The following is a 15,429-nucleotide window of genomic DNA, read 5'->3' as shown; positions in this document are numbered from 1 at the left end:
GTTGGAGCTGAACCTAGCCACACAGTCATGTGTGTACAGGAGTACAGTAGGGGGCTGAGGACGCAACCCTGGGGGGATCCTGTGCTCAGGGTGAGACTCTTAGATGTATTTCCTCCCATCTTGAGTACCTGAGGTCTGGCGGTGAGAAAGTCCCCAATTCTAGCAGCTTCTCAGCAAGTCTGGTGGGGACTATCGTGTTGAAGGCTGAACTGAGGTCTATGAACAGCATACTCACATAACCCCCCTTCTGGCTGTCAAGGTAAGAGAGAGTGGTGTGCAGAACCTGGGAGACCACATAGTCCGTGGATCTTTTCGGACGGTATGCGACCTATAGCGGGTCCATGTTGCGAGGGAGGAGGGCGCAGATGTGGTTCTTGACCAGCCTCTCGAAGCATTTCATGACTACCGAGGTGAGGGCCACCGGTCGGTAGTCATTCAAACAAGCTGGAGAGGCATTCTTTGGTACAGGTACAATGATGGATCTTTTGAAGCAGGCAGGGACCATGGACTTGGCCAGGGAGAGGTTGAATATTGTAGTGAGCACCGGAGCTAGCTGAGTAGCACAAGACTTAAGTACTCGCCCAGATATGCCATCTGGGCCTCAAGCTTTCCCCGTGTTCACACGTGTCAGAGCCCTCCTCACGTCGTGCTCGGACAACGAGAATGGGAGCTTGGCTCCAAGGAAAACCTGGAGAAAATATCGGAATAGGCTGAGAGCCCAAGCCTTCTGTCCACCTCTGCCCAATATTCTTCTGGCGAACGTCCAGTCCCTGGAGAACAAGCTGGATGACCTCAGGGCGAGGCTCAGATTCCAGCGGGACATAAGAGACTGCAACATCCTCCGCCTGACCGAGACATGGCTGACCTCGCTGGTGCCGGATCAAGTAATCTGCCCAACCGAATCCTTCACTGTTTACTGCCGACAGAACAGAAGCATCTGGGAAATCCAAGGGTGGAGGAGTCTGCTTCATAACCAATAATAACTGGTGCAACCCTGGAAATATGAAGACGCTTTCTCGTTCCTGCTCACCGGACCTGGAGCATCTGACGATCTCATGCCGTCCATTCTACCTTCCCCGTGAGTTCGGCTCAATGATCGTCACAGCCGTCTACATCCCACCACATTCGGACACAGAAGTGGCACTATCGGCCTCGCACGATGTGCTATGTCGACACCAAAACAAGAACCCGGATGCGGCTACGGTGGTGGCTGGAGATTTAATAAAATCTCAAAAAGGTCATGCCTAATTTCTACCAACACATCACGTGTGCCACCAGGGGGGAAAGAACTTTGGACCACTGCTATACGCCGTTCCGGAAGGGCTACAAGGCCGTTTCACTCATTCTTTTTGGAAAATCTGACCACACTGCCATTTTCCTGCAACCAGAGTATAAACAAATGATAGTACGGGAAGCGGCAGTGACGAGGGACGTAAAGTGGTGTTCCGACCAGTCAGAGGCCATGCTGCAATATGCACTGGGTGATGTCGACTGGAATATGTTCTGTGCAAGTTCCACTGACGTCAGTGAGTTCGCGGAAGAGGTCACGGACTTCATTGCAACAATAGCCGATAAAATCGTCCCCACGGTAAGGGTTAGCATCTTTCCTAATATAAAACCCTGGGTGAACAGGTCCATTCGTGTTGCCTTGAATGCCCGCACCGCTGCTTACAACTCTGGCCTGGCATCCGGAAATATGGATGTCTGCAAACATGTTGTTCGATGAGTGCACAACGGAGATATAGTAAACATGACCCTGTTGCCCTGCATTGCTGCTTAAGGAAACCACGTCTGGGTTGCAAGGATTATGCCTGGGATTGCCCAGCTAAACTTTTGGAGTGATCAAACATCATTTATTGTGTTTCCAAATAAAATCCAATGGTGTTTTACTATCATATAAATAGAAAGAGGATAACTAAGGAAACAGCGGGTTTTAGAATCCTAGTCACAGAGAGTTACAGCACACTTTGGCCACTGAGTCTACACCAGCCATAATTCATATATTTACACTAATCCTACATGAATCCTATTTTTATTCTCACCACATTGTCATTATGGAATATTCCCCTTCTGAAACCAGTGCCTCAGGTACAGGCCTTGTGTTGAGTATTAATTTATGATTCCATACATTATTTTATGATTCCATAGAACTACGAACACTTTAAAGCTGTCTTTACAAAATAAAGGGATGATGCTTATATTCGTAGGAGGACAATTGTGAAGTCATACTAAAAAAGAAAATATTAATGAGTTTAACATCCTTGAAAGTGGATAAATCAATCCATTCTGGAAATAAATCCCAGGCTGCAAAAAAAGAAAATAAGCAAATGACAAAATTGTGGAGGCTCTGATTATTTTCTATTCTCTCTGACTCGAGAAGAGTAATCAGATTCTAACCCTGGACAGTTATTTTAGGTGTAAGAATATGATATTCTATGTACAGGTTACATCTTTTAACTTTAGTTGTTTTCAAATTATTGGAATCAATTGTAGGGGATAGTATAAACTTCCAGTTAGATTGATCAAGGACTCTCATCACTTGTTAAGGGAACGTCCTGTTTAAGTCCAGCATGAAATGGTGGACTTATTCAGGAAATAAGTTTCTTTGTTATTCTGCCTGAGGTCCAAATGTTGTTCGAAACACACCATTCAGCCCCAGACCAGCACAATCCATGCTCTGCAATTGGACCAGGCTATTATGAGCATGGGATACTGTGGATCAGGTCCAATATCTCCAATGTAATGAGAATTTACTGGGAGGAAATCTGGTTCGTATCAAAATAAAGGTAACTACAGATGGATATTTAGCATGTTTGTTTCAGTCCTATTTCCACTTATTTACAAGGGGTTCACCTATCCATTTTTTACATGAATTCTGGTATTCATGTCTGTGCAGCTACTTTTGTTTTCAGTTTAAATATTTCTACTGTTACCATGAGAAACCAGGTTTGGCTTACAAAACACCTTAATGGTTCCAAAATTGAAAAAATGCAAAAAATGTCAAAGTCAAACCTTCTTGACAGCACAAACACATATATCCCTCTCCACCTCCTTCCCCCACCTCCTGCAGAACACTGATCTCAAACCTTCATGCATGCATGTTCATATATTTATTTCCACATCAGTTACTGCTGCTCTTTAGAATTTTACACTACAGCAAAATATCCCAATGGGCAGCTTAAATCATGACATTCTTAAACCCCACTGAACTAATGTTGGGCCTAACAAAACTAATCTGTTGCTGCAGCCCATCAGCAAAGTGCGAAGAGAAAAGAGAAAAGCCACTACCTTGCTTAAATTTCCTCATACAGTAGGTGTGTCATGGAGGAAACTGGTGAGTGTTCGATTTTCAATGTTTTAGAGTAGCAATGATCTGCAAGATGCGTTATTTCAATGTTAGAATGAATTCAATGTTCATTCAGTTTCCATATATGCCAGAAAGTAGCTGCACAGATAGAAGTTTTTCATTCTATCTTGATACACGTGGCAACAATAAACCAATACCAATTCTGTAATGAACGTCTTCTCTGCAGTGGGTATATCCTTGACTACAGGCACTATCTGCCTTGCGGCAAACTAATATTGGAGCACAGAGCTCAACCAAGTATAATCTTATGGAAAATTGATCAATGCCTACTTTAGGCACACAGGTTAAGATTTATCTTGATTGTTCTTATCCATTTTGGAGATGGTGTACTTCTGACTGGAACAATAAGTCTACGTGGGAGTGTTTGCTGCTTAGGGGCATTAGTATGCTGTGTGGTGCTGGGTCCCAACGTTTCAATGAATACACTGCCCTACATCTTGATTTTGTTTTGTTTTTATTTATCTTTCACAAAATCAATTAATTTTCTTAATTAACTATTCTAATTTTTTTTTTGCCTTAAGGATTAACTCGTAATGATTTAATCTAATTAATTTATAGTTCATACTGCTGATTACGTTTCCTTCTAGCAATAATGTCCAGTTTTGCTTTTGGTGGATCGTGTTCAATCTGTCCTCGAAATATATTTCAGTTCAGATGTCGCCCAATGTTTTTTTTTACTCACTTGTTAATTCCTTCCATGTCAGTTCTGCAGTTCTTAGTACATTTGAATTTACTCGCCACCTCTTTTTGCTGTTAGTTTAAACACCTTTTTAAATAAATCTTACTGATTCTATTCTCCACTTCCAATTAATTCTGAACACACTATTGCTAATCACTTACCCAAATGAAAATATTTCAAGCATGAGATTTTCGATGCGATATTGACATTGGGGATATTGGAATTAAGTTTGATTCACCCTTCCCAGCAACTATTTAAAAATGTAATTTCCAGCAAGGGTCACTGAGAAATCAGTGGTGTGAATCCTGCCTATTTTTCTCATTCCTCATGAAGTAATAGTGAAATAAATTTTAACAACATCACACCTATTGCCATAACTAAGAATTGCACAGATTGGAGAATAAGGCCTGGGATCTTTCTGGTCTCAACAGCTTCAGCACTTCACTGAGCAAATACATGAATCATTAAGCAGCAAAATATTTATATCCTAGCTTTTTAAAGTACATATATCACATTAAACCTTTTCTTTTCTCTCAATCGGATAGCTGTTTTAAACTTTTAAATCACTAGTCTAACTAAAGTCTGTACTTTATAACTACCCTTTCACTAAACACCCTGTAGCATATATGGATGTACCTGTACTTATACATTAAGAACTGAGTTGTACTAGGTAGTTTGTCCTAGATTCATTGTTGTACCATACATTCTTTTTAGAATGAGAATGGCTGGCTTCAATTAGGATTGTCAAGTGATACTGAATTCTGAAGAAACTCAAACATTACACTCACCACTGAAAAGCAAATTCTGTTTTCAATATTCCAATTCGTGAGGTGCCAGACTTTTAAAGATGAGGTAAATATCAATGCAAAGACTTTTTGTTCAATGTAATTAACAAATTTGTATGAATAGGCATGATTTATATTTATATTTTAAGGAATGACCATCATAAAGAGGCTGACCGTGCCATTTTGTTTCAAACTACGCAATTGAAATCATTCAGTGTTAGGGCAAGGTTGGAGCTTCCAACATCCTTTTTCTCAAAATTCAGTAGATAAGCAGAAATGACTCTCAGAAAGGATACCGACTATCAAATCAAATGAAATTCTCAAGTGGAAAGCAGATCAATATTTCTTGAGAAAATAAATTGATGATTTCTTAAATCTGATTGCATTTTGAAGAGAATGTAATGTAAAGGACAGGGTGCAGTAACTCATCATTTATTCTAACACAAAATTGCTGGAGAAACTCAGCGGGTGCAGCAGCATCTATGGAGCGAAGGAAATAGGCGACGTTTCGGGCCGAAACCCTTCTTCAGACACCACCTCCCTTTACCAGTAGAGTAGCTTTACACTGAAAACAGAAAGAATGAAGGTGTCATGGAGCTCCATATCCTACCACATCAAGTTTCCCTCTAATTCACCTATAATCCCAGTCGCTGGCACGGGGCGGCCAGGACCGGACTCAGCCGCCGGCCAAGTGAGGAGGGTCGTCGGTAAGCGAGGTGGGACATCGGAGATCCATCACCCGCAGGACGGGCATGCGTGAGTCCAGGTGGTCGGTCAAGAACGCGCCACCAAAAACAAAGTGGAACCCAGCGTGGGGGGTCAAGAACAAAGGGGGACCCAGTTTGGCGGGGGGGGGGGGTTCCTAGAGCAAGAGGGGCTGGGGGAGAAGGAAGGACTATTGGAACTATATTGAACAGTTTAGTAACTTTGTCAGCACCCTATACATGGCAACTCTTTACATACTTGTGTACTGTAGGCAAAACAAAGAATTTCACTGTGCCAAGTTCACGTGACAATAAAGTATCATTCTATCTTCACGAACATATATCACAATTCTTTTGTGTGGAGTCAATATCAGACGGTCATTGTTACACCATTATAGAAGTACAATTATTATGAAGACAACAAGTTAGGAATACTAACAATAACAAACTTTTAAAAACTATGAGCAGGCTATAAGTACAGCTTTGTCAGCATAGCCGTGACCTTTGAACAAAATAATACAAGATGTATACAAGTGGTGTTGAAGAAAATTCCACAATAAATAATCTTCTGAAGCAGAATTAATTAATTAATTGGTCTCGTCCATCATCACAACCCAGCCCTCCCCTCCCCTCCACCTCACTCTTTGTTGGATGCCATCAGTAAACTGGGTTAAAACTCTTAGAGGAAGGGTGCCAATGGTGTTCTGGAGGGTAATTAACATAAAATTAAGTGTCTCCCTTCTGGTGTCAACCAGTCAGGTCACGTTGCTATCAACCCCACCCACAACCCCCTTCAAACAATGTGGTCCGAACCCCATTGTTTTCTCAGTTAAAACACATTTCCTCAACTCTCTTCCATCAATTACTGCACTTAAAATATGTGACCCTAGATATTAATGCGTTTGATAAGGGAAGCAAGTCCTTCCAATCTCCCTAGACCAATCAAAACCTACAATGTTGCAAAGTAAATAACTCCAACCTTCCCAATCATTTCTCTTAATGAAAATTCTGATAATGCCCTTGTAAATCTTCCATATACTCTTCTAGTGCTTTCATGACTTTAGTTAATTCAATGACCAGAGTCGTAGAGTTATATAGCACGTCACCACAGGCCCTTCATCCCATGCCGACCAAGATGTTTACCTGTACTAGTCCCATTTGCCTACATTTGGCACAAATTCCTCTAAACCTTTACCATCTGTGTTGGATGTATCTTGACAGACGTTGATTTTCAGTGATGGATCTTATGCAGGAAGGTGGAATTTCTCTTTTTCAATCACTTGGGCACAATTGGACCAAACAGCCATTCTCTGTATCTTTTTAATGAATCAACTGCATAATCCCCATCGGGTTATATAACCGTCTGGTTATATAATTTCCCAGAAATTCTATGCGTCCAATCTCTTACAAACACCTTCAGGAAAGCCATGTAAATTACGTCAATATACATTCCACATAGCCAATTTCAAAAGGTTGAAATCAATCAGATTCAACCAGTCTGTACCGGTGGGAGAGTATCTTTCTTTGAAATAAAACAGCACTTTACAAATTGAATGGCAATCGCATATTTGGCTTCCAGACCCATGTTAGAACCTTCTAGGAAGAAACTCTTTTTGTTAACCCACTCATCACACTTTAATCGACGATCACAAATCAATTCATGCAAACTTGAAATATCCATAAACTACCCATCTAATCCTTTTCAGCTCCTGAGGCCGGTGTCTCGTTGAGTTGGATTTAGTTCTCTACCTAAGGCCTAATTGGATAACTGAAATCGGTGAATTAACTTGTGAGGAAAGATTGGTTAAACTAGATTCTTATTCACTGGAGTCTGAAAGATAGATGAAGTGACTGAAACCCTGAGTCCTAATAGACTGGTTGTCGAGAGGATACATCTTCATCTTGGAGAGTCTAGAATTACTTATCAAATAATGTATTGTTCAAAAGAGGGAATAGGAGTTTTTTTCTCTCAATGGGTTGTGTCTTTGTATTTAGAATGGTCTGAATATTTTTAAGGTGGTGTTGGATAGATTCTTTACATGCAAGAGAGTGTAAGATTACCACGTGAAGGCAAGAATGTGAAGTTGAGGTTACAATCGGATCAGCCATGATCTTATTGAAAGGCAGGGCAGGCCTCATGTATCTTATTTGAATGTTTGTAATACTGATAGTTTGTGAAAGACTTCACTAATCTTATATTATATAGATTGGACGATATGGTACTGCATGTCTCTTAATCAGCATTTCAATCTGTCCTGTTACTTTCAATGATGTGTGAACATTTGCTTCATGATCCATCATTCCCTCTCTAGTTCAGAGCATTGAATCATTTATTATATACGGGCAGTCCCCAAGTTATGTAATGGATTCCATTCCTGAGAATAGTTCCTAAACCTATTTCCCCATGTCAGAAACGTCCATTCTCTATCGCAATTCATATATTGCTCTATATACACTTGCTATAATTCTTATAATTCCATTGCAAAGTCACCCTAACATTACTCGTAAATAAACTAATTGTATACACTGCATACAGTCATTAATGAATACCACCAAAGATTTTAATATTATTACTAGCTTGCAAAATGCACAGGGGAATTTGCATCAGATTAATGTAATTGATAACCTGGGGAGTCGCTGTATTCCCATCCCTTATTTACCTTCTCCAAATGTGTTACTTTATGCTTCTTTGAATTGCATTCAATTTGACAGCTTTATCCCCTTGACCAGCTTTCTCCTTTGTTATCTATAACATGGCTATTTTTTGCATCAAATGCAAATTTCTTCTTTGTGGTTCTTGCATTCGTTTACGTGCTCAGAAATAGTTGGCGACGGCTTCAAAAGAAAATCTGATGCACTTGCCAAATATCACTCAAGAAAAGGAATGACATGTGAAAACAAGTTGTTACATAGTCTTGGTACTATAAGCAGTGGGTACATTAAACATTCCTTCATCTGTGTTGGTAGAAAAAAGTGCATGAAACCTGAAGGAGGAATTATAAATGTTGAAGGCATCAACTTCAGAATTTAACAATAAGGCAATGTAATCCTAAATATTTCATGCTTAGCCATCTAGATTTTTTAAAAGGTGAGGAATGCCAAATAGATTTTCAATACGTCAGCTTACTTCACTCTCGGCAAGAAGTCTTCATAGAAAAATCCATGGTTCTTTATTGTCACGTTATGCACAGCAGTGAAATTCTTTTGGAAAACCCACAAATACAGTCCCCATATTTTTCAAAAATAAATCCAAGATCTGGTCCACATGCTGGAAGTACTGGAGCACCCCTGATCCAGGTAAACCAAGATAAGCCCCAGGTTGCTGCAGGCCTCCGGCCCAACGTCCATCTCCATGCCGGGTAAGGCTTGCCCGACCTCCTCTGTATCCTGGGGGGCATCTCCTGCAGCCGACCTTGAAGGCACTGGAGGCAATACCCTCTCCTACCGTCCATTCCTCACGTCCGTCACTGGTAGCGGCTCCATCCTTGTCAATGCGCAGAGTCCAATTTCATAAATCTATTTCAGCGGCATCCGTTTCTACACAACTCTCCATGTTCACATAATACCAAACAGGCAAATAAGATCAATTAAGGTAGGGCATTTTGGTCGGCATGGACGAGTTGGGCTGAAGGGCCTGTTTCAGTGCTGTATGACTATATGGTTACTTTTCCTCCATCACTCCAATCTGATAATATTCTGCTTCTTGATACGTACTTTCTCCCCACGTCTTTCAGTCATGCAAACAAAAACTGCATTACTTTCAGCCTCTTTTTTCTTCACTGTCACAATCTTTGTTCTACAATTACATCTCCTTTATAATTATTCTTTTTTTAGAAACTGTGTGTCAATGGAAAAGCTAATATTTATTGTAACTCCATCTTCTGGCACCTCAGCAGAAGGTACTCCCACAATACTGTTGTGACTTCCAGGATTTAGAGTCAGCAACAATGAAAGAACAGTGATATACTTCCAAATACTGTGCAAATTGGTGGGAAAATTAGAGGTGTCCCCATACACCAGTGTGCCAATTGTGGAGAAAATCATTGTTTAGGCCTCTAGAGTGCTAATAAAGTGAGCTGCTTTGTCCTGAAGTATTTTGAGATTCTTGTGTGTTGTTGGAGTTGCATTCATCCAGGCAATTGAAGAATATTTCATTAAGTTCCTTATAAAATGTAGACAGGTTTCGAGCTACCATCACATGAGCATTTGCCCCAGCCTTGTACCTGCTCTGGAAACCATAATATTTATGGATGTAGTCCATTTGGGTTTCTGGACTTGCATGATGTTGATCAGGTGGGGACCCAATGTCAGTAATGCCATTGAATGTAGATATTAGACACTCTTTGGTGGAGGTAGTCATTGCCTGGCACTTTCTGTCGCATGATGGTAGTCACCACTCACAAGCCCATGTCAGCATTCAGCACGGTGAAAGTTTTGGTTACTGAGCATTTCAAACAGGATTGCACATTCTGCAATTGGCTGCAAATATCCACTTATGACTTTCTGGCGGAAGAAAGGCCATTGACAAATGCTAGGACATTACTCCGCATAAATGTTACACTCATTTCCATGAGCTTGGATGAATGACCTTCAACAACTGCAACCATTTCCTTTGTGCCTGATTTGACTCCAGACATTGAAGTGCTCTCCACTTGATTCCCACTGTCTTCACTTTCATCCCAACTCGAGTCCTCACTCTTAACAATAGACAATAGACAATAGACAATAGGTGCAGGAGTAGGCCATTCGGCCCTTCGAGCCAGCACCGCCATTCAATGTGATCATGACTGATCAACACGTTGTCTTGATGTCAAGGGCAGTGACACTCACGTCACCTCGGGAAATAAGTTTGGTCAAGAGAGTTAAGAGTGTTTTATTGTCATATATACTGAAGAGGAAACATAGTAAACATAGTTTGTAAACATAGTTTGTAAACATAGTTTGTAAACATAGTACTCAAAGATAATAAATTAAACAAACAAAACAAAGTTCAATTAAAAAAATCAATGTAGCGCAATAAACAAAATAAAGTCCAAAGGCCCTTGTGCAAACAAGGCAGTTCGTTGTTCAGAGTTTAGTTGGAGTTTGTTATATTCAATAGCTTGATGCCATTGGGAGGAAGTTGTTCTTGAACCTGAATGTTGCAGTTTTCAGACTTTTCATATACCTTTTTCCCCGATGGTAGGAGTAAAATAAGAGAATGACCAGAGTGGTGTGGGTACTTGATTATGCCGACTGACTTTTTGAGACAGCATCTCCTATAGATCCCTTTGATGGTGGGAAGGTCAGTGCTGTGCTGGACTGAGCAATGTTCACCACTTTTTGCAATCTCCTTCATTCCTGAGCGTTCTAGTTGGCGAACCAGGCCGTGATACAACTAGTCAATATGCTTTCTACCTACACCTGTAGAAATTCAAGAGAGTATTCGTCGACATACCGAATCTCCCCAATCTAAGAAAGTAGAGGCGTTGATGGGCTTCCTTATGATTGTTCCAATGTGCTGAATCCAGGAAAGATCTTCAGAAATAAACACGCCCAGGAACTATCCACCATCGACCGGATGAAGACAGGTTTGTGGATCCTCAGCCTTCCTCTTCTAAGGTCAACAACAAGTTCCTTGACTTTTACTGACGATGAATACAAGGCTGTTATTCTGGCACCTTTCAATCAGATGATCGATCTGCCTCCTATACCTGCCTCATTATTTTCCATAATTCATCCAATAATTATGGTGTCGTTAGCAAATTTAAAGATGGAGTTGGAACTGTGTCCAATTACAGTCAGGGGTCCAGAGTGAGCAGAGTAGGGGGCTGAGCACACAACTTTGAGGTACCCTGTGCTGATGGTTATCAATGAGAAAGTGGTGTCGCCAATTCATGCCAATTGTGTTGTGTTGATGAGGAAGATATGGTTCTGGTTGCAAAGGGATGCACTGAGATCCAGTTCCGAGCATGGTAAAATGTTTGGAGGGAATGATGGTGTTGTATGCCGAGCTGTAATCTATGAACAAATGCCTGACGTATGCGTCCTTATTATCCAAGTGGTCCCGTGCAAAGTGGAATGCCAGCGAGATCGTATCCCGTTAATCTATTGTGGTAGTAGCCAAATTGTATGGGTCCAAGTTCATGCTGAGGTAGGAGTTGATATGCACCATAACTAACCTCTCAAAGCAATTTATCACCATGAATGTTTGTGTCACCAGTGGGTTGTCAACTTACTCTTCTTGGTCGTCCGTATAACTGATGCCCTTTTCAAGCAGATCAGACCTCAGTTCTGAGAGGTTGAAGATGTCCACAAAACTCCAGCTAGTTGGTCCCTGCAGGTTTTGAAAATGCGACCAAGTATACAATCAGGTCCAGATGCTTTCCGAGGGTTCACTGACGGTTTAGCCAAGGCTGTGGTGAGCTCTGCAATTGAATGATGCAAGCACAATACAAACAGGGCAACAATAAGCAGATTAGTGGTTATAGACACAAGATAGCACCATCCATGACACCTTACATTACTTTGCTGATGATTGAGAGGAGCCCAATTAGAAAGTAACTGGTCGGATTGGATTTATCCTGCTTTTTGCAAACTGAGCATATCTGGGCAATTTTCTACATTTCTGAGTAGACTCCATTGTAGTAACTGAAGTGGAACAGCTTGATTCAAGGCATAGCACATGTTATGTTGTCTGGTTTCAAAGCTTTTGATGCATTTGGTATTTTCAGCCATTTCTTGGCAACACCTAGAGTGAATTGAATTAGTTGATGGCTTCTGTGTTGATTGAAATCTCAGGAAGGACGTATAAATCATGCACTCCGCACTTCTGGATAAATGTGGTTTGGGTTAATTATTGTAATGCGTACCAAGGTACAGTGAAAAACATTGTTTTCCTTGCTATCCAATCAGATAATATATATGAATACAATCGTCAAACTCAAATACAATAGGGCAATAGGGAAGATAGTGAGTGCAGAATATAGTTCTCAGGATTGTAGCGCATCAATAAGAGAGTTCCGTATTCCGACTGCGCATGCCCAGGTCATAGGTCACTCGCGATAAACATTCTTGGCAGCTGTGCTACTGCGTGTATACAGACCTGAGTCTCATCAGTAGTCAGGATTGAACCCGGGTCTCCGCCACTGCAAGCGGGTTAACCGACATCCCTGGACTGATGTGACACCGGCCGGAGCAGTGGTGGCCCCAGGCTTACTGCCAGCGTGGACCGTCAATCCAGGGCTGTCGGTTAACCCGGCAGGACAGGCAGTGTTGAGCTGGTGTTAGCGCTTCTTCACCGCGCAGGCTGTAAGCCTGGGGTCGCCATTGCTCCGAGCCGGTGTCCCGTCATTCCAGGGTCACCACGGACATCTCCAGCCGCCCACGGACAGGGATGGGACACTCGGGAGGGGACGGGGACGTTCCAGTAGTAATTCAACAGCATTTGCAGTGCTGGAGACCAGGGTTCGATCCTGACTACGGATGAAACACAGGTCTGTACACACACAGCAGTTCGGCTGCCAAGGATGTCTCTCCGCCGGTCCAGTCTCTCCCCGTCTCCCACTTGCATTCGCCCTCTCTCTCTCTCTCGCTGTTACACCCCGCCTTCCCGCTACCTGGCACCCCCGTTCCTCAGATTAAATATATTTTTACACATAAATTATGAATAAAGATAAGAATTTATAGTTTATACAACCAGCGCTTCATTCGTTTTTTTCTTTATCGCGAATGACCTTTGACAAATCCCATGATTCCTTGCGTTTTTCAGAATACCAAACTCGCTTATTCCATAGACAAAGTCTAATGTCAACAATAGGTCAGAGGTGAATTGGACAGTAGTCTTCCTTTAACTGTTCGGCCACCCCACTGCATTCACAAGATGTGATGAAATTTTCGGAGCTTTAATCTAATCCACTGATTGGAAAAGCATTATTGAATACTGTTACTGCTTCACATCCTACATTTTTTCATCTATCGGTTGGCACCTCGTTTTTGTAAGCCTGATGTTGTTCCTAACATTCCTCACTAAGGTAGTGAGGAATATACCAGGGAACAAGATTACAGATTGTGATGTTTCATTGCTCACATGGAAGTCCGGTATGATCCACCAGATCTATCCCAAAGCAATCCCACTTAACAAAATTATAGTTCCAGACATGATGGGTAACTTTGCAATATTGCATTTCCTAGTCCTCAAGGTTGCGCAAAGCCACATGCGTTTGACATTCTATTTGGCTAAGATTAGATCTTGTTATTGTAGTTTCCAAAATAAACCCATCTAATTCGATTTTATAACAGCTCCTGCTCCAGTTAACCAGCAAACCACCCTGGAATGGGATTTGATAATTTTACAAACTAGTTAGAACTACACAGTGAATCAGGCAAATAGTGGTATTATTTCCCCAGAAACTTGATGCTGCCTAATCCGAGTATTTTTCGAATCGATGTTAGATTTATAGAATGCACAGTGCTGTGCCAGGGATATTAGCAGTCAGAGGGAGTGGGGGGGGGGGGGGGGAGAAATAGAACTGTCGTTGCAAGGGGGAATGCCTGCTTACAAAAAACGCAACCACCATAGAGACTATGCTGAGACCTGAAATCTGGTTCGTAAAAAAAATCCCATGCATGGTGTTTGCGAAGGCCCGAGCGTTGAAGAAGCGCCGAAGGACATGGCACTGGATCGGGTAAGTTTAGAGGGATATGGGCCAAACGCAGGCAGGTGGGACAAGTGTAGCTGGGACATGTGGGCCGGTATGGGTGAGTTGGGCCGAAAGGCCCGTTTCCACGTTGTTTGGCTCCATGGAGATGGACGCAAAAAGCTGGAGTAACTCAGCGGGACAGGCGGCATCTCTGGAGAGAAGGAATGGGTGACGTTTCGGGCCGGGACCCTTCTTCAGACTGGGCTCCACTCTATGACCGGGCGGGGCGGGGCGGAGTGGGCCGGGGACGCGCGTCATGCCCGCGGAGCCTGCAGGCCGCGCCGCGCCGCGCCGCCGTGAAGGAGACGGATGCAGGGAAGCGGCAACACCTGAGGGCTCGGCGGGACAGGTGTGGTGTGGTGTGGGGGATTAAATATGCGAGTTACCGTGTCAAGAGCCGGCGTGTGTGGGCGCCGACCAACACCGACTCCCGGAGTAGGTTGTGTGAGGTGCCCGAGGCAAGAGCTCTCTTGCAGCCGGTCCGGTGGTGCCGCGCTCCGGGAAGCCGCCAGAGCCAAGGGGACTTTGACCGGCGCTCACCAACCTAAACTAACAGTGGAAATAAAGTTCAAACTCGTTTTAAGACCTTGAATTTGTTTTGTTTTTTCAATTTCGTGAGCGGCGACGTGGCAGAATCACAGTGTGAAATCCAGTTTCATATTGAATTGTTGAAGGATTTTCGTCTTTCAGTTTCCCTATTATTTTTTATGGTTCCACGCTTTTGCTTGGGGTTGCAACCAACTGATCTAGAGGCGTGTTGCTGCGTGCCATAGGTTGAGTTTAATGCATATTGGTGGTTATTTAAACCAATGTGACTTCTCCCTCTACCTATTCAGGCAGTAATGCACACGTGGTGCTTTCGCCTCTTAAGCCTTTGAGAATATCTAACCGTATGAATTATTTATTCTAAAAACTCAAAGCAGCTTTTTATATGCCGGGCTTTCAAGGCTGTATGGTCCTAGTGGAACACAAACTGAGCACATTACTTCTGGAAGGCACTGGTGATCACATCTCGCTGTTATGATGACAGAATAGATTGATAGAGTGGTAATTGGCTATATTGGATTGGCCCTTTTATTGTGACTATAACATGCCCGGGTAATTTTCCCACTGTCGGTAAATGGAAATGGTGTGGTCGCTCAGAAGCACTAGGTTTAGAGGTACAGCTATCTTGGAGCATTTCTCTTGAAAGCAGCTGGGATATTATGCGGCC

The 15,429-nt window shown here is 42.5% G+C and overlaps 1 protein-coding gene across 2 annotated transcripts in view; it reads right to left on the bottom strand.

Annotated features, from left to right (window-relative positions):
* Positions 1–14,793, bottom strand: part of fggy (FGGY carbohydrate kinase domain containing) — a 178,323-nt gene extending 163,530 nt beyond the window's left edge. Inside the window, exon 1 of one of the 2 annotated variants that reach the window (XM_033028522.1) lies at positions 14,598–14,793. The gene's annotated coding sequence lies outside the window, so the exon portion shown is untranslated. The remainder of the gene's footprint in view (positions 1–14,597) is intronic. The other variant, XM_033028523.1, reaches the window with a different exon arrangement.
* Positions 14,794–15,429: the final 636 nt, after the last annotated feature.

Source organism: Amblyraja radiata, chromosome 10, assembly GCF_010909765.2.
Source record: "Amblyraja radiata isolate CabotCenter1 chromosome 10, sAmbRad1.1.pri, whole genome shotgun sequence".
Taxonomy (NCBI): Eukaryota; Metazoa; Chordata; class Chondrichthyes; order Rajiformes; family Rajidae; genus Amblyraja; species Amblyraja radiata.
The sequence above is the reverse complement of the archived record's forward strand: the minus strand, read 5'-3'. Positions and strand labels throughout refer to the sequence as shown.